At 43.5% G+C, this 20,234-nt stretch overlaps 1 protein-coding gene across 3 annotated transcripts in view; it reads left to right on the top strand.

Annotated features, from left to right (window-relative positions):
• The window catches only part of ARNT2 (aryl hydrocarbon receptor nuclear translocator 2), a 202,018-nt gene that overhangs the window by 11,001 nt on the left and 170,783 nt on the right, over positions 1-20,234 (top strand). The gene's annotated exons all lie outside the window — the stretch shown is intronic.

Below are 20,234 nucleotides of genomic sequence, written 5' to 3'. Positions count from 1 at the left end.
AGGCGTGGTTTCTGCTTTCACAGAGCTTTCCTATGTGGCAGGAGAGTCAGCCATTTATTAAATAATAAGTATTGTGAAAGAAAGGAGTCTTTGTTTCCAAATGCAACAGGAGGCCATTGAAGTGTGGTGAGTCGGGGCGTGACATGATCGGAGGTGGGTTCTGAAAAGCTCTCTGGCTGCGGAATGAAGGACATGCTTATTGGCAGCAGGCTGGTGAGGAGGGAGGCCTGCCTGGAGGCCATTTCAGAAGTCCACGTGAGGCACGTGGAGGCCCGGTCCATGTGACAGTGGACGTGGACAGCAGTAAATGGAGCCTTCAGATACTTAGGAGGAGAAACAATTGAACCAAGAGAGTAAGTGGTGGATCAGATATCAGAGATGAGAGAGAGAGGGAGTGGTAGTGTTCCTGATTTGACCACTGGGTGGATAGGCTATCATTTCCCCAGCTAGAAAATACTGGATGAGATCCAGATATTTGGGGCTTTTTGGTGGGGGTTGGGGGAAGATCAGGAGTTTGGTTGAGTTTAAGGCACCTTGAGCTCAAGACCTTCAAAGGAGATGGGGATTTGCCAGAAACCTTCAATTTCTTCATTTCTCCCTGGAGTCAGAACTTTGCTTTCCCCCCAACCCCCGCTCCACTACTATGTCCCCAACACCTTGAGTAAGGTCTGGCACATACTTGGTGCTTAAAAAATATTTGTTGAATAATGAATGAATGAATGAATTGGTCTCCACATCCTCCAGATGCCAAACAAATAAAAAGAGATGTGTCCATCACAAGGTTTTGTGTTTTTGGTAATGTTTTATGCTCAACTTATTTCAGGTTTACAGACAAGTTGCAGGAATAATACAGAAAGCTCTTGTGTACTCATCCCCCAGATTCCCCCACTGTGTTGCTATTTTACCATATTGGATTTATCAGTTTTTTTTCCTCTCTCTCTCTGTCTATCTCTCTGTCTCTCTCTCTCTTTTATTGTGCCATTTGAGAATGAGTGGCATACACAATATGCCTTCTAACTCTAAATGCTTCAATGTATATTATTTCCTAAGAATAAGGACATTTTCCCACATAACTACAATTTATGACAAAGATCAGGAAGTTGGCATTAATGTAATATCATTATCTAATCCACAGACCTTTATTCAGTTTTCACCAGTTGTTCCACATAACAAAAAAAAAAAAATGATTTTTCAGGTTCTGGGTTTAATCCAGGATTATTAGTTACATTAAGTTCTGATGTCTCTTTAGTGTCCTTTAATTCTGGAATCATTTCTCAGTCTTTTTTGTTTTTGTCTTTCATGACCTTAACATTTTTGCCAAGTATAGGCCAGTTATTTTGCAAAATATCTCTCAATTTGGTTTTGTCTGATGTTGCCTCACAATTGCATTGGAATTGTGCTTTTCTAAAATTTTTATTTTTTTGTCAAGAATACCCCAAAAGTGCTGTTGTCTCACAGGGTTACTTTTAACAGTCATTTAAAAGTGAGTCTCTCTGTTGATGAAGTCAAAGTTGTGTGTAGACAAGACTAAGGAAAGATGGTTAGTCATTTAAGATGCCATTTACATGCTTGGCTGACCTCATCTTTGGGTCCTATACACCATTTGCGAGTATAGGCAGCTTTACATGCTTCTTGTTGAGTACAGGTCCCAGGGTTTTTTTTAAAAAAGATTATAACATTAACACTTTACTAAACTAAGTACCAACTTCATTTGACAAATAAAATAATTATAAGTGAACTATGCAAAGATTATCATATCTCTAATAAAGTCAATAGGGAGTTGAAGTGTTTAATTACTAACTTTCCTGACATGCAAATTGAAAAGCTTTTCAGGTAAGTTGCTCACATGGAATGCCTGAAACACACTGCAATTAACAATTGGATCTTCGTTCAAACAGTAATTAGTGTGTGATTTGTCCCATTCTTGGTTGCTGGTGCATGTCCAGGTTTAGATGTGTATTTGCATTCATTTTAGGAAATTAATTTATGATTTCTTTTAAGTTTCACTTGAAAACAAAATTGCGTTTTACTGTGGCTTCATAAAAAGAGATCACCTTTTGTTGCCTGACTTAGAGACTTAAAAACCAAATTTGGGAGGTTATAATTTGTCTGCAGAGACTTGCCAGATTTTCCAGTCTGAGAGTTCTCCCTCCCTTCCCATCCCCCTTCTGCTTCCTCTCCTCCCTCCTCCTTCTCTTCCTTCTCCTTTTTCTTTTCTCCTTCTCCCCTCCCTTTCTCCCTCTTTCTCTCTCTCTCTTCTCCTTCCCTCCTCACTCTCTCTTGCTCCTTTTTTCCTTCCTTCTTTTCCTCCTTCTCCTCAACCCCCTCTCTTTTTCTTAAAGACCCAGAGAAACAGGATGAGGTGCAAATGTTTGGTCTACTCAGTAGTTAACACAGTCCACTAGGAGACAGTATAGACATCGAAAGCATCTGTTTTCCCACCTGTGAAATGAGGTGGCTCCTTCGTTGGGGATTGGCTGTGCACTAGGGCTGTTCTGTGTGCTTGGGATTCAGAGGTGGACAAGGCATTGCATGGCCCGGTGGACCAGGGGACCATAGTGCGTGGGTGACTGGTTGCTCTTTTGTCTCTGCTGTTGCCTTATATGTAAAATGGGGGTGATCACAGTGCTCACCTCATTTGATTGTGACATGGTTCTATTTACCAATGTTTGGGATGGTACCTGGCACACAGTAGGTACTCTGTAAGCACTACTTGTTTCTCTCAGCACCACCCCAGTAGTGTGGAACATGGCACAGGGTTTGGGATTGAAAGGCATCTTTCCAGCCTAGCAGTGAAAAGCTGGGGAGCAAAAACCAGATGTGTTTGTTGAAGAGAGGGGGTCTTTCATGAAACAGCAAGCCCATCTTCCCTGGCACTCTGAGGCTGCTGGGTGTGTGCAGGATCATAAGCTGTCCCTGCTCTGGGCATTCCCAGTTCCACTGTGGGAAGAGCCTCTAGGCCCTGCCTCTGCTGCCCTTACCTTGCACTGCCCTGGGAAGAAGGACAGCGGTGACCTTGGATTTGTCCCTTCCCCGGACCTCCTGGATCTGGCTGCTTCCTCTTGTCCCTGTTGTGCTGTGACAGTCTTCTCACCACCCCTCTCCATTTGCTGGACCATTATTCTGTCCTGACTTCTGCAGCCGAATGCAGACCAGCAATGCCCTCATCACCCACTCCCCCTTCCCTGTCCTCACTGACAGAGGTGGGTGAGGGTCCCACTGTCCAAGGACTGTTCTTCCTCTTGGCCCCTCCCATGCTCAGGACAGACCAGATGGGATCTGACCACCCACTATGGATCCTCTGTTGGGTCTGAGGCTAGGGCTGCTGTGCTGTGGGATGGATGCTGTGTCTGGTCTGCCTGCACATCTGAAACTTGCCTCTGTAGCTGGCTGGGTGCCCTTATCTCCTTGTACCTCCTTACCTAGCCCTGCTAGGCCTCAGGCTGAGTCCCAAGACAATCAAGTTTTGTACAACACTTTATGGACAGACTAGGAGTTAGGACCTGTGCCCCTTTTTTCAAGTTCATTCATTTGTCCTCATTTATTCATTCAATAAATATTTACTAAATATCTGCCCTTCATTCATCACAGTGCTTAGGTGCTGGGAATACCCTGGGTGGAAAGAGTGACACAGTCTGTGCCTTCATGCGTTTGGAGGCTTCTGAGGGGAGCGTCTTCCTGAGTCCTCCAAGCTGAATATTCCAGCACTGGAAAGAAACCATTTTCTAGAACTCAGGATCTGTTAGGTCTGTCTGCCACTAGATGGCGTGGTCAAATAGATACCTCAGTGATTTGCAAACATGACCCAGTGATCACCAGGAGGGCTTGTGAAAACACAAAGTACTGCCCCATCTCAGTTTTGGAGTCAGTAGTTCAGGGGTGGGAGTGGGCTGGGGTGAGATTTGCATTTCTAACAAGTTCCTGGTGATGCTGATACTGCTGGCCCAGATCCCCTTCAGGTCCACTGAGGCAGGGGCAGCACTTTGTGTTTTCACAAAGCCAGTACTGTCCAATGCCAGCTAACTCACCTGGTTCAGGATGGCTGGGCTCAATTGCCCCATTTCACAGGTGAGGAAATAAAGACAGTCGAATTGAGCCTTGAAACGCTGATCCTAACACACGGATGATCCCAAGTGTACCTTCTTTCCACTGTCACACTGGCTTTCCCTGGGTGATCTGGAGGGAGAAGGGAAGATAATTAATGAGTGGACTGCACTGAAGAGAAATGAACCATAGATGTTAACTAGGCATCCAGCAGCATGAGAGGGTAGGAAGAGGAATCAGTGGCCCAGTCCTGGCATTGACATGACATGGTGCCCTGGGACACCCCTTCCTTTTCTCTTTGGGCTTTCGTTTTCTTATCTATAACATGAAGGGTTGGCATGAAAGCACCTCTCATGTGGCAGGGTTCTGGAAAGTCCCAGGAGAAAAAGCTGAATAGGTTCTTAGGGAATTTCCATGGTATTTGGGAGATAAACACAAATGGTTTTCCTGTGCCTGGCAGCAGGTCAGCCTCGAACAGCAGGGGATACTTTGCTTTGGAACGCAGTTTAAGGCCCTCACCAGAGGGCCTTAGGATAAGGGGTGGAGCATGAAGAGCCTTGGAGGAGATGGTGGTGGGCTCCGTCTGAGTTGGGGAGCCTGGGGCAATGGGAGGATAGGCCACCGATGGCCACAGCAACCTCACCTCCCTGTGCAACCAGCCATCCACGTATTTCTCTGAGCCTCTCTCCACATTTTATCATCTCACACCAGAACCCACATTCTGGATCTGTCTTTTAATTCTTCTTCTATCAGCCCCTCTTTTTAGTTTTAATAAAAAGACCCTATGAACATGTGAATATATGTGTTGACTATACAGACGGTCCCTGGCTTACAATGGTTCCACTTAAGATTTTTGACTTTATGATGGTTATAAAGTGATATGCATTCAGCAGAAACTGTACTTCAAATTCTGAATTTTGATCTTTTCCTGGACTATTGATACTCGGTGCAGTACTCTCCCAAGATGCTAGGCCAGATCATCTGACACAAAGCCTATTTTATAATAAAGAGTTGAGTGTCTCATGTAATTTGTTGGGTATATACTGAAAGTGTTCTGAGCATGTTTAAGGTAGTCTAGGCTAAGCTAGGATGTTTGGTAAGTTAGGTGTATTAAATGCATTTTTGACTTATGATATTTTCAATTTATGATGGGTTTCTTGAAATGTAACCACAGCAGAAGTGGAGAGCATCTGTATGAATATATATAATGAACATATGAATATATATTATGGACATATAAAAAGAATTATATGTGAACATATATGTTTATAAAAAATATATAAATATACATTTTATTGGAATGAATATATATGTTGGAATGAATGAATTGGAGAGTGTGTGTGTGTGTGTATATATATGTACAGATGTTCATTCCAGTACAAGTGGCTCACTACCTGCCCTAGAAGAGTCAGTGAGATGAGATGGTAAGAACATAATCACTCCTGGGATGGTTGACCTGGGGTGACTGAAAGCACGGAAAGTGAAAGATGACAAGGGACTACTGCAAAAAGGTTTGGCAGTTACTGAGTGTCTACCCAAAGGCAAAAGAAGTCATTATGTCAAAACAGCACATGCACACATATGTTTATTATAGCACAATTCACAATTGCAAAGATAGGGAACCAATCTAAGTACCCATCAACCGATGAGTGGATGAAGAAAATGTGGTATATATACATCATGGAATACTATTCAACCATAAAAAAGAACACAATAATGTCTTTTGGAGCAACTTGGATGGAGCTGGAGGCCATTATTCTAAGTGAAGTAATTCAGGAATGGAAAACCAAATACCGTATTTGTTCTTACTTAGAAGCGAGAGCTAAGCTATGGATATGCAGGGGCATACAGGGTAGTATAATGGACATTGGAGACTCAGAAGGGCAGAGAGGGTGAGGGCTAAAAAACTATATATTGAGTGCAATGCACACTACTTGGGAAACAAGTGCACTAAAATTTCAGCCATCACTATACAATTCATCCATGTATCCAAAAACCAGATTGCACCCCTAAAGCTACTGAAATAGAAAGAAAAGAAAAGGAAGGAAGGCAGGAAGGAAGGAGGAAGGAGGAAGGAAGGTAGGAAAAGAAAGAAGGAAGGAAAGCTGTCATTACAGTATTAAAATCAAGAAAAATAAATGTCAAAAAGTAATTAATGGTACAAAGAAAGTCATTTTTAACCCATAGTTCACTAGTTTTGAAGCAATGCACCAAATGATATTGTATAGGTGATATGAATTGTCTGATGGCAGCTGAGTGCAAACCCCATCTTATTGCTGCATTTTCTTCATTAAATTAAACCCAACTCATTCCTTCTAGCTTGGCTGTTTGAACATCCAGTCTTATCATTTGTTTTGAGGAAGGTGCACCTTTTTCCTAGGGTATTTATGACACCTTGGGCCTTATGCAGCTCAGGAAAATTAGAAGCTAATCTCTGATCTTGTTTTAATTGTGGTTCCTAGTGAGATACTCATTACCAGGTTTCAGGGTCCAATTGAAGGTAGTCAGCTGGCTGGCAGTCCTTTAGTCCAAGTGGGCTGTCAGGGAATTACAGCACTGAAAAATAAACAGAATTAGTAAAGCATGGATGAATTAAATAGCTACTGAACACAGATGAATAGAGAATTAATGACTTAGAAAGTAGAATGAAAGAAATTACAGAGAATTCAGCACAGAATCAGAGTTCAAAAATATAAAAGAGTGACTGGGAGACAGAGAGGTGAGACCTCGTCCTTCTTACGTAAGTTAGAGTTTCAGTTAGAGATGGTAGAGAGAACAGGGAAGTTAGGTGTATTAAGATTCAAAGAGAAGAGGCTGATAATTTTTCAGAACTGATGAAAGTCATTGAGCCTCAGATTCAGGAGCAACAACAAATTCCAAGCGAGATAAATAAAAGATATTCAAACCTAAACTAAATATAGGGAAAATAGAAAATAACAAAGAGAAAAACTTAGAAGCAGTAACAAACAGCAGACATATCACCTATACAGGAGCAGCAATCAGACTGATGAATGACTTCTAAACAGTGATCGTGCATGCCAGACGACAATACAATATTTTAATATGCTAGTTGAAAATAATTATAAACCTAGAATTCTATACTTAGACAATTTATCTTTTAAGAATAAGGAGATGAAAACATTTTTGGATAGAAAATTAAGATGATTTGAGACCTCACTAAAGGAACTTCTAAAGGTGTACTTCTGGAAGATGGTAAGTAACCTCACATGAAAGTTCTCAGATGCAGGGAGGAATGGTGAGCGAAGGAAATAATGAGCACAAGAATAAAGATAAACATGCTTTGGCTATCAATAATAACAACATGTACTTTGTGAGGTGATGAGAGGTAAAGCTGTGTAGTTTAGAACTGTTAAACTTTTTACTAAGTAAGTATAATAATATTTCTAGAGTAATAATTAAGGCATATAGAGTGTACAACAACCAACATATATTATTCATATTTACTATTTCTATACTTACTTGTATTTATGTATGTAAGGAGAAGAGTCCGGATTTACATATACCAAAAAGTTAACCATGATTATCACTTTTTGTGTAAGTGTATTTCTTAGCTTTATTGGTCTTGTAATTTATAATAGAATAAAAATATTAAAAAGAAAATGTGTTCCTAACTTAACGTATCATGTTTTATATTAAGTAATTAAAAGCATTTGCTTTTAAATCAAATGTATGTTGGTTTGCATATTTCAGCTCTGTCATTTAGCTGTGTGACTTCAGGCAGGTTCTTAGCCTCTGATTTCTTGTAAAATGAGAATAATAATAATAATGATACCCACCTCATAAAGCAGTTGTGTGTACATGAGAGGACACAGGAAATGTGTTTCGTACAGGACCTAATGGTGTCTGTGCCCAGTAAACATTGGCTGTTACCATGATCGGGTCATCGTCACCATCATCCTGGACTTGAGGATCATTTCCACAAAGAGTTGAGGACTGATGCTCAACGGATCTGAGCAATGGCAGCGTTGAGGAGTTAGTGTGGAAACACACAGGAATTCCTAACCCTAGGAACATGTTGCTTATACTGGGAACGCTCATTATGTGAGTATGAGTCACATAATCAGTTATATCTAATGTATTTTTTCAGTGTCTACTGAGATAAACATGTGTGTATATATATTTATTTGAACTATTGATAGATTTCCTGAGGTTGAGCTATATGTATCTTCCTGGAATAAAAGGCACATGGTAACACTGCATGGTTCTTCTAATATTGTTATTAAAAGATACACTGAATTTGATTTTCTAAGATCCATATTAGTAAGTGAGATTGCTAATTCCCATCCATTATTAGTAGTGAGATCTTTCTGCAAATATGCTAGAATTTGTAGTGTGGTCAGTGAAGCTTCTGATGATGTTTTGTGTGTGTGTGTGAAAGAGAGGGAGGAAGAGAGAGAGAGAGGGAGAGAGTCATACTATATTGTCAAGATTCTTTCAGCTCCAAAGACAGACAGCCCAGTTCAAACTAACTCTTAGACAATCCGTAAAGGAATTCTTCATAAAACTAGGATATCCAGGCGAGTGTTTGACTTTAAGTAAAGATCCAAGAGTGCTAGCAATTTACTTAAGGCACTGTTTCTCTTCTTCGTGGTCCCTTAGCTTTCCCCACCTTGTGTTGGTTTTATTCTCGGGCAGGTTCTACCCAAGTGGTGGCCCAGTTGCGTCTTACATGGAAACTTCAGCAGGGATCTTAGGTAGATTAGCCCTGCATGATATTCCTGAACCAGGCCCAGTTGCCAGGGAACACCACACTATGACTGACCAGATCTGGGCATGTATACACCCCAGGAACCCTCATGGGGTCAGACTTAACTGGGCCACAAGGACTGTGGGTGAGAAAGGGAACATTCCTCATGCAGGGTTCCCTGGGTTGTCCCCAGAAGGGAGAAGGGGACAGGACAGGCAGTACAACAGATGTCGATGCCTTGTTGGCAAGGTACTTTTGTGTCACAGGTTTCGGAGACTTCATCTGGTTTGCACACCACTCCTATGAGGTTTTATTTTGTGACATTTCATTCCCATTTTTATTGGGAAGATGTCCTCATCCAAGGTGTTTGGAGGCTGGCCCACTTGGCAGGGTGATAAAGTGGCAAAGTCAGGTCCCTCCCTCCATGGGCTGCTCTTCCAGTCAGATGTTGCCTCTCTCTGAGTGCCATCACAATCCAGTCATGGCAGTGGTATTGCCCATGTCCCACTGGGTTTTATTATGACATTCTTTTATCTGTAATCATCAAATAAAAAATGTACCTGTGGGTGAAAGTCAAAGTGGTTGTATTCTTACTGCTTCACTATTGCCTGGAACCTTTCCCTTTCAGTGATCTGAGTCATCATTTTTCTTTGGTTTGTTGACAAAACAGTTTATACTGTTTTCTTCCAAAACAGCCCTCAAAAAAAAAAAAAAAAATAGGCAAACAGAGAATTGATTTCCAATTTGTCTTACCAGTTCAGGCTTCCAGCAGGAATTGAAACCCGGAATCTTTGTTTTGAAGACAGTAAAGTGGGGCTGCCTATATCTATGGCTGCTTCTAAGAATCTGATGTGAATTTTATCTAGTTCCTTGTGCAAAATAAATCCTTTTTTTTTTTGTAGCAAAAGGGGTTGAAGCTGAAGGAACACATGAGATAGTCAACAAACAAATGATTAAAATAAAACTATATCATGAACATGCTTGTGCAAACTTGGGATAATAGGCCATATCTGCCCACCTGTGGCCAGGTCTTGTCACATTGGTTTTTGTTTTATCGAAGGGCTGCTCACAGTAGCCTTGTTTCTGTCAAGAAAGATGAGCAGAAACTCAAACATATCTCTGAGTAGCTCACAACAAGAATACCCTTTAGAGGGCCTAGAGTGTTGTGCAATCTTTGACTTCTGAAATATACAGAAGATTTACAGTTTCTGCAAGTATGGCTCCAAAATGGTGGTCATTTTTTGTTTTGGGGTTTTGAGTGAAGAAAGGATAATTTATTTATTTATTTATTTTTTAAGGATAATTTATTTAAAAATAATAATGAAACTAGTGGCTATCTTCTGAGACAAAATAAGTATCATATACTAAAATTCCAATTGGCTTAAAAATTTAAATATAAACCTAAATCAATAAAAATATTCTGAGAAACTTTAGCAGACTGAATGCTCAACCCAGAGGTTAAAGATAGAAATATCTGAATGTGTAAATATTACAATCTTCTTTTTTTCTTTATTTCTTCCGAAAAAAAAAAATGGGATACATGTGCAGAACGTGCAGGTTTGTTACATACATATGTGTGTGCCATGGTGGTTTGCTGCACCGATTGATCCATTTTCTAATTTCCCTCCCCTCACCCTCCACCTGTTTTGGAGGTTTTTTTGAAAGTCTATAGGAAGGGGGCAAGGCACAGTGGCTCATGCCTGTAATTCCAACACTTTGGGAGGCCAAGGCAGGAGGATCACTGAAGCCCAGGTGCCCGAGACCAACCTGGGCAACATAGTGAGACCTCATCTGTGATAAAAATCTTTTAAAAATTAGCTGGGCATGGCGGTTCACACCTGTGGTCCCAACTACTGTGCAGAGTGAGGGGGCTGAGGCAGAAGGATTGCTTGAGCCCAGGAGTTCAAGGCTGCAGTGAGCTATGGTCGTGTCACTGCACTCCAGCGTGGGCAACAGAGGAAGACTGTCAAGAAAAGAGAAGAGAAGAGAAAGAAGAGAAGAGAAAAGAAAATCTTGAACATGACTTACTTTCCTGGTAGATCATAGCCACTTTGAGAGCACCCATTCTTGTAAAATCTTTTGTTCCAGTGCAATTCATTTTGTTTCATTAAGGAAGTTTACAAGGAAATAAGTTTTTAAAAATCTAATAAATACAAAGGGAGACAAAAAAAAAAGAAAAGAAAATCTATGATATATTTCTTTTTCACTCTCTTCAATGATGATTGCTATTTCAGTGAAGGAGCAAAATGCTCAATTGAATTAAGTACTCTTTAGAACTGGACATTTAAAAAAGAGGAGAATACCATTTATTGGATGCATGGATACAAGAGAAAAGATAGAAATGTGATTGGTTGCCTAGCTTCTTCTGTGACCAAAGTAGAAGATTCTTGAGATCTCTGCTGCTTGTTGAGATAAATGTGGATTGCTGATAGCTTCTCAACCACACCATGGTCCTGTTGGTCCCCGTATTTCTTGTTTTGAGCACAGCTGGGGGAGTAGAACTGAGTTTTAGGGTATCAACTTAATAGGATAGATATAGCAGCCATCACAGCAGCCCCAGGCTGCCACCAGAATCTGTAGCAAAATACAACCTCTCATTTGCCCCTGTGTCCCAAGGCTACTGCATGGGAGCGGGTAGGGCTAAGGGAAGGAGGGGCTTGGTTCATGCAAGGGCATGATTGTTTGTTACTGGGTTGTTTCTCTCTTGGAGTTCATGAAGAGGAAAGGAGATTTCACTGCTGTTGACCTGGTTAAATTATTTTGTTTAGAGGAACCCATTTCATGAATTAAAAATATCCTTCTGGTTAGGTGCTGTGAATCAGTTGTGTTAGTCAGCTCAAGCTGCCCTAACAAAATACTATTGACTGGGTGGTTTAAACAATAGAGATTTATCTTCTCACTGTTCGGAGGCTGGGAAGTTCAATATCAAGGGGCCAGCTGATTTGATTCCTGGTTAGGGCTCTCTTCCTGGCTTGCAGACTGCCACCTTCTTGCTATGTCCTCACATGGCAGAAGGAGCGGGGAAGTGAACTGTCTGGTGTATCTTCTTTTCATCCTATCATGGAAGCCCCACCCTCATTCATGACCTCATATAAACCGTATTATCTCCCAAAGGCCTCATTTCCAAATATTGTCACATTGGGGGTTAGGACCTCAACATATGAATTTTGGGTGGACACGATTCAGTCCCTAACACCAGCACAAAATTATTTTTTTGGATGATATTGTAGTGACCCATGTTTGGGGCAATAAGGTCATAAATTCGAGCAAAAAGGGTAAGAAAAGACAGATATCAAGAAGGGTGTCAGCAGGAGGACCTGACCCCTGAGGCTAGGGCTCTGTGAGTGGGGTTTGTTCTTCTGAGACTTATGCAAAGGAGTTTTGTGTCTCTTATCTGCCTGTTGAGATGCGTTTTAAGATTGTTTCTTAGTTCACAGCTTAAATGAATCCTGTATTGGACGGTCCTACTCCATTTTGAGCATGAGGGCCATTCTTGGTATGGTACCTAATATACAAGAGAGGTGTCCAGAAAACCTTATTGAAAGGAAAATGGGAGTTTTGAACCTAAAGACTGAAAAGAAGGGAGGTTCTGCTGAAGGAGAACATGGGCGTGAGGTTCCCAAGTGGTTTGGGGAGAAAAAAAGTTAAGTACAGTTGTAGAATACAGAATGTGAGGTTAACTGTGAAATCTCTAGGTACACATATGTCAAGAAGTCACTGAAGTTGATAGAATCACACACTCTTGAAAGGTGTGGGTCATTTATTTTAACCCTGTAGTCATAGTGGGAATCCTTATGATAAAGCCATACCCTGATGCTTACCCAGGCCTTGCTCGGTATATTTCTAGGGACGTACAACTGTTTAGTTTAGTTGTAATGTTTTCTGCGTTTAGACAGTCCCAGCTCTTGGAAAATTGTCTGCCACTCTTCAAAATCTGCCTCTGTGACAATTCTTCCTTGTCCATGGACCTGTCATCAGGCCATCTGCATCTGGCCTCGTTTCCTTCGGCTTGTCTAACTCCAGCTCTGAAGGTTCTCTGCCTCCCACTGTCTTCTCCAGCATTCACTGTCAGGATCACCTGCTCATCAGCTCGGCCTGATAATGTGGAGGGGAGATCTCTATTTGCCTCTTGCAGCTCTCTGTGGGCTTAATGAAGTGCCTTGAACACCACTGCTCTTTGCACAATAAAAATACTTGCTGAATGACTGAGTGGAAGATTCTGTGTGGGCCAGAGGGCCAAGATTTAGTGCCTTCTTCCAGTCCTGAAAGAGGCAGAACCGTGGAATTGTTCACCCTCACCATGTCAATGCACAGACGCAAAGGGCTCTAGGGAAATTATTGAACAGTGTAATCAATATTCATATGTCCATTGTAATTTTAACCTTACAAAGACATCTTGGACATGATCTCGTGAGGCATGGATATATGTGGTGCATAATTTACAGATGGAGAGTTACTCAGTTTCATGGACTAGCAAGTGAGGAGCCTGGATGTGGTCTCAGCTCTTCTGCCTGAGTTCTTATCCACAGGGTTGTGTCAAACCTGACACGGTGATTGTACAGGAATTATCTCATTTGCTTGAAACCACTGTCCACTGAAGTGTGCTCAGTTGATAAATGTAGAAACTATGTCCGAAGGAAGGCCAAGATCACAAGGGAGGAGGTAGAACTGAGATTTTAAGCCAGTCTTCCAAGTCACTGGCACAGGACTTTTTTGAAGCAGACTTTTTCAATTTAAAAGGAGTTAATTCTGTTCTCTTCTGGAGGGAGGATGAGGATTCTGAAGGAAACAGAGAACCATTGTTGGTTAAAGGCAAACATTACTCTTTTAATATACAACTCCCAACTTTTATTCTGTCATCTGCTCATATCCACGTCTGGTCTCTGGATCTAGAAACAGACAAATATAATTTTGCGATGTGTAATGAACTGACTCCTCAATGTCCATTCGACACATGCTTCCTGCCAGGAAGTGGATTGGAAAAGATGTAGGATCTATCTGATACAATATATGTCATCAGGAGATTGTTATTAGAATCCCCTTTCTGTATTCCAAGTCCCCCTTTAAAATAAAAGGCAGAAGAAAATAGCTCGACTGATGCAGCCTTTCTGAACAAAGGAATGGTATGGCCTAATACTGCTTAGTTGAAATTCCCGATTGTGATAATAAGAAATACGTATTTGGTCTTCACCTGTTTCCTAACAAACAGCTCCGAAAACCCTTGGAATCTCTGGAGTGATAAGAGTGTCTTTTGTGTATTAATGAGATGACTTGTGGCTGGCCCCTAGACAGCTTCAAGAAGGGGCTGGGCCACGTTCTGTGCAGGATTAGAGGGTTGAAGCTTTCAGCCCCACCCCCTGACCTCTGACAAGGAGAGAGGAGCTAGCGATCAAGCTAGTGGCCAATGATTTAATCTCTCGTGCCTTCACAGTGGAACCTACATAAAAAACTCTAAATGTTGGGATTTAGGGAACTTCCTGGTTGGTAAACACGTGGAAGTGCTGGCAAGGTGGGGTGCCTGGAGAGGGCATGGAGGCTCCACCCCCCCACCACGCAATCGCCTGCCCTGTGCATGTCTTCATTTGGTTGTTCCTGCATTGTATTCTTTAGCCTACATTGGGAATAGTAAGTGGTTCTGGGAGCTGATACAGCAAATTACCGAACCTGAGAAGGGGAGTTGTAGGAATCCCCAATTTATATTCGGTTGGTGAGAAGTGTAGGAGGCCCAGATGTGTGATTGGCATCTGAAGTGGCGCAGTCGTGTGGGATTGAGCCCGTAATCTGTGGGGATCCGTGCCAACTCCAGGTAGTTAGTGTCAGAATTGAATCAAATTGTAGGAGATGCAGTTGGTGTCCGGAGAGGTGGAGAATTGGTTAGTGTGAGCAAAAAGCCTGCCCACTGACAAAGCCCCTGCCCAACTAAGCTCTGTACCACCAGACATCATGACTGCCTCTTCCATCCTGGGAAGTGGCAGAGACCCTGGCACCCCCACCAGGTACCTCCTTCTTCTCCCCATTCTTCTCTCCTTTGGTAGTCGCATCCCTGGGACATCACCATCACCCAGAAGTAACAGCAGGGCAGCCTGGGGATGAAAGTGCCCATCCTTGAGGCCCCACCAGTGGTTACCAGGATCTGTCTGTCCTCTCAGAAGGCTTCCCTAGGTCACTCTAGGTCTTCTCCCGAGGATGAGCACCCACTTCCTGGTGCCACCAGAGCTTCCTAGGTCTTCTGACTTGATACCACAGCTGTAACTTGTGCTTTCTTGGGCCATGCTCTGTGTTGGATGCAATAGGCCATGTGGCTGTGTGTCTGAGATCCTGAGTTGGAGATCTCTGTGGTATCCTGACTTCCTAGGTCTAACCAGCCTCCCCTCTCACCTATTCTCCACACATGGCTGGCCACTTTTCCTCCAGACTCCAGAGTTAGGTTCACTTCATGGGAAAACAGGAAGATCATCTATGTGTCATTTATAAGATCAAACCAGATGATCAAAGCCATAACAAAGCTGCTAGGTCAAAATTCCTCCTATCCTGGAAGCTCCTTGGATGTATTCCCTCTTGGGATAGCCCAGGGCTAGGAGGAACCATCCCACAAGAACAGAGCCCAAAGCGACTGTAGATGCTGACTGTCCAGTCTCAATGGGAGCTGCAAATAGCCCCAGTCCCTCTGTGCTGGCTTCTTCACACTCTCACTCTTCTGTCTCTGAAGGGCTGGAATCTGTCTGATTCTTCACGGGTGTTGGTTGTGACCTCAGGGTTTTTCTTTGCTCTAGTGGTCTTTTTTGCTTTAGTGACAGAGAAGTAATCAGAATTGGGAAATGTGGGATTGAAGGAACGCAGTCTCCTATCCTCTCTCCCACAATACACAGAACCTTGACAGCAGTTGGGCAGCCTGTCCAGGCCAGCAGTGGGCACAGATATGCAAACCCAGCACTGATCTTCCCTTAGTGGACTAACCTGTGATCTTGCCCTGCATCTGCTCTGTGCTGGGCCCTGTTCTGGGTGGTGCATGTACACAGCGATGAATCATGCACCCTCCTTCCCCAGACTCTGTCCCAGGGTTTTTTCCCACCAGCTGTCAGTCTGCTCATCTTCATTTATATCCTTCCTGGAATCCAATGTCACGATCCCCCTACAAAGCACTGGACACCACTCAGGTACTTACATGTACCCCTGTAGCCACCTGCCTCTACCACCCCATTCCCCCAAAATAAAGACAACAACAAAACCGGAATCCTGAACCTTACATTTTCCTGGGGAGGCCGCAGCCTTGGGCCTTGTGAACAACACGTCTCCTCTGTCCTCTCTGCATGTTCTTCTTCAGGGCCTGGTGCTCTTCTGTGCAGGGATATCACTGGGACCGTGGCAGTGGGATATACAGCATTTGTAATCATTGTTCTTGCCACGCCCAGGTTATGGCCAGATCAGATCCTCCCCCTCCCACTCCACAGCACAGGTCCTTTCCTGACCTTGCTGCAGCCAACCACTTCCCTCTGAAATCCCTTTGCTCCTTTCGCAGTAACAATGAGGCTTCCCTTCAGGGTCCTGAAGAGGGCACAGAGGACTCCCTGGCTCCCTTTGAGCCTGTCCTGTCTCCAAGGCCCGAAGCCATTCCAGGATGGGCTGTAGTAGGGGAGTGGGCTGGGAGATAGTCTGAAGCGGCTGGATTAGGGGTTCTTACAGACAGGCCCACCTTCCTCTCGTGATTGTCTGTTCTTCCCTTGGACCTCCTGGGCAGGCCCCTGTCTCTGCTTCCTAGCTGGCTGTTTTTCCAGGCTCCCAGTTGTCCCCACTTATCCAGCAGCTTCTGCAGGTCTCTCTACTTCTTCGCATGTAATCCTCATTAGGAGACATTGGCCTGCCAGCTCTCTCCATTTTGGTGCTGAGGGTGGGCTTTGTTCCTCCAGTGCTTCCTCAAAGATCCTCTGGTGGCTGAAGCTCTCTCTCAGGACCTCCTGGTGGGGAGCACCTAGCAGGAGGCTGAGCAGCTGAAGTAACTCTCAGCTGAAGTAACTCTCAGCTGAAGTAGCTTTCTGAAGCAACCAGCCATTCTGTGGTCGCTGCCTAGGGCCGCTCCTCCTTTTCCTCCAGGACAAGCTCAGGTATGTCAGCCTAAATGGCCCAATGGAACTGACCATGATCCTCATGCAGGTTTTTCTCCATGGAGAATTGATGCTGCTGTCTCTTGAAAGCTCAGCTGCAAAGATTAAGGGTCTACTGTCAATAGGTAAAAATGCAGCATCTGTTTCCCATTCAACTGCTGGTCCCTGGAGGGTGTGGACTTTGATGAAATAGTGCACCTGCACCAGCCCTTCACCTGCATCTCTGGGGCACAGGGGAAAGGGCAGTGTCTTGCCCATCGGGTCAGCTGAATTAGATGTAGAAGATTTCTCGCCTCTTCTTGAATTTTCTGGGACCTGATGCTTAGATCAGAGGTTGGCAAATTATGGCCAGTGGGCCGCATCTGCCCTGCCTCCTGTTTTTGTATGGCCCATGAGCTGAGAATAATTTTTACATTTTTAAATGTAAAAAATTATTACATTTTTTACATTTAAAATGTAAAAAATGGATGGAAAAAAACACCAAAAGAATATTCCATGACATGTGGAAATTATCTGAAATTCAAATCTCAGTGCTCATGCATTGAAACACAACCACACCCACTCATTTACAGACCGTGTCTACGGTTGCTTTTGTACCACAACTGCAGCACTGAGTAGTTGCCACAGAGACCTTATGGCCTTCAAAGCCTGAAATATTTACTCTCTGATCCTTCCCAGAAAAAGTTTGCCAACCTGTGGCTTAGATGGTGCAGGTGGAGGTGGATCTTCTGCTTGGGCTGAGGCCTCTGAGAAACACAACAGTGTTCCCATGAACAGAGAGCTTGTCCTCCTCTATAACCAGAAGGTGTGGTCTCACCATCACAGCTCAGCCTCCTATGCTAGGAAATCCTACAACCTCTTTCTTCTCCAGAAGCTCATGCTCCCCTATCTCCAAGTATTGGAGTCCCAAGCATAAATTAAGACATCGAGGAGCATCCCATTTGGTTTATAGTACCAAATAGCATAAAAATAATACCTTAACTGCTTTGAAAAGAAAACAGATTTTAATGCCTTGTGTGTAAACATTTTTACTGTTTTGCATATATTTTATATTTGTAGAGTAATTCATGGTTTAAAATTTAACACAAAATGTTTTTTTGGTGAATGATGGATGAATATATTCATCAAGGAATATATTCAACAAGGAAACTACTTTGTTTCATAAAACCTCTTAAAGGGGATTTTAGATCTGTGGAAGGATATGTGAGTTCCTTAATCAATTTGTTGTGTAAACAGCGGGTATGCCCACATTTTTTTTCCTTTTTAGAAAAGGCACTTTATTTTATTTTATTTATTTTTATTTTTTTTGAGACAGAGTCTTACTCTGTTGCCCAGGCTGGAGTGCAGTGGTGCTATCTAGGCTCACTGCAACCTCTGCCTCCCAGGTTCAAGTGATTCTCCTGGTTTAGCCTCCTGAGTAGCTGGGTCTACAGGTGCACACCACCATGCCTGGCTGATTTTTGTATTTTTAGTAGAGTTGGGGTTTTGCCATGTTGGCCAGGCTGTTCTCGAACTCCTGGCCTCAAGTGATCCACCCACCCACTGCTTTGGCCTCCCAAAGTGCTGGAATTACAGGCGTGAGCCACTGTGCCCAGCCTAGAAAAGGCATTTTATAGAAATAATTATATTTAAAGAATGAGATACCATTTTGTTATGGGGGGGGGGGCAAAGGGAAAGCCTCCTCTTCATTTTCTGAAGGTTTGCTGAAAAATCAACTCACAAAAGGCAGATTACTTGGAGAAAATTGGTATAAATTTTATGAATGTGTACATGAGAGCCTTCAGAATGACCCAAAGATACAGGGGAAACTGCCCATTTTTATGCTTAGGTTCAACAAAGTATGGACAGCCAGGTAGACATAGGACTGGACAAAAAGGGCATGATCCAATGCCAATAGGCTGAGTGGGGAAACCCAGCAAGGCCTATCTGTTTAGATTCTTCTTGGCCTTGCTAAACGTGCATTCCTTCCTTCTGAGGATGAGGCAGGACCCTCTCTGGAATGGGGGTCTTATGACCTGCAGTCAAACAAGGTAGGGCAGATAGTTTCTTTATGGCCAGTTTTTACACAGAAAGGCAGAGGGAAAGTTAGAGTGATATCTTTAAGTTTTATGGCTGGCTTTGGGGAAAAAGGCTTCTGACTTCCATGCCCTGCCTTGGGGCAGAGGGATTCTAGTGTCTGTGTCTAGCCTCAGGGGAGAATGGCACTAAGAGACAGGAAGGCAAGAGAAGATCAGAGAAATAAATTTTTCTTCTGAAGATGCTTGTGAGGCCTTCATTTTGGGGTATTGTTGACTGAGTCCCAACATTTATGATTTTACAAGATTTCCTGAACAGGAAGTGCTCCTTTTTCTCCAGTTCACAGTGTCACACCGGGCATCTATGGACTTGAGAATAACAGAATTGCCTTTGCTGCATAGATTTTCTTATGCACATTTGCTTCGTTGCGGTTAATCTTCACGTAGAGTCAAACAGTAGCATGTGGCTACACCTAGAAACTTGAAGCTAGAAGCAAAGTCCAGAGTGACAAAGGCAGAGAAGAGAGACCTTGGAAAGAAAGCATTTGTGTGAAGGTGTGAGTGTGAGCTCATCTGTGCTTTTTGTTGGGGAGGCAAAGCGTTGGTAGGACTCAGAGATGCCCAGAGGGGTCAAAGGAGTGTGGACAGAGAGCAAGGGATGGAGGGAGAGATCAAGAGAAAAATCAGCAACTGAGTGGAGGAAGAGTGGGGACAGGTAGACCGGGAGAGGGAGCGGGAGCAGAGGAGAGGCAGGAATGGGGAGTGGAAGAGAGAGGGAAAAGGAGAGGGGATATCCAGGAGCAGGATAATAGATTGAAAGAAGGATAAAGCCAGGAGCTCGGGTTAAGATAGGTAAGACGTGGTACTTTCATGGAGGTTTTTCCTGAATTTTACCTAGGTCCTGGGCACAGGGTGGGTAGGAGATGGATACAACAGGGGGGCTGTTCGAGGTCACCTTCTCCTTTTATGTTTTGCAACTCCTGCTCCTGAGAGGCAGCACCTGGATCCTTACCTGCGGGTAAACCACTGGGATGTCTGGGTTCACTCTTCCCTCCTGCCCATTGTCGCCTGTACTACTCTCCACACTCACTGAAGTCCAGTTTCCGGGGAGCCCCCCAATCCCTCAGTGTCTGCAGATACAGCCAACAACCAGCACTGCCAAGGGGCGACCTGGCCACACACCTCCTGCCCTCATCCTTTATTCGGCCAGGACACCCCATCGCCTCCTCCACAGGTGCCAGCTCTGCCCGAGGTTCTCTTTCCCTCTTGGGGTGACGGAGGCTGGCGGTGTGGAGTACCCTTCCCTTTAATTTTGGTTCTCACTTTTGAAGAACTCTGATCCTCCAGGATTGCGGGCATAGTAAC

The sequence above is a fragment of the Papio anubis genome, chromosome 7 (genome assembly GCF_008728515.1).
Source record: "Papio anubis isolate 15944 chromosome 7, Panubis1.0, whole genome shotgun sequence".
Classification (NCBI taxonomy): domain Eukaryota; kingdom Metazoa; phylum Chordata; class Mammalia; order Primates; family Cercopithecidae; genus Papio; species Papio anubis.
This window is presented reverse-complemented; position numbering and strand designations above follow the sequence as displayed.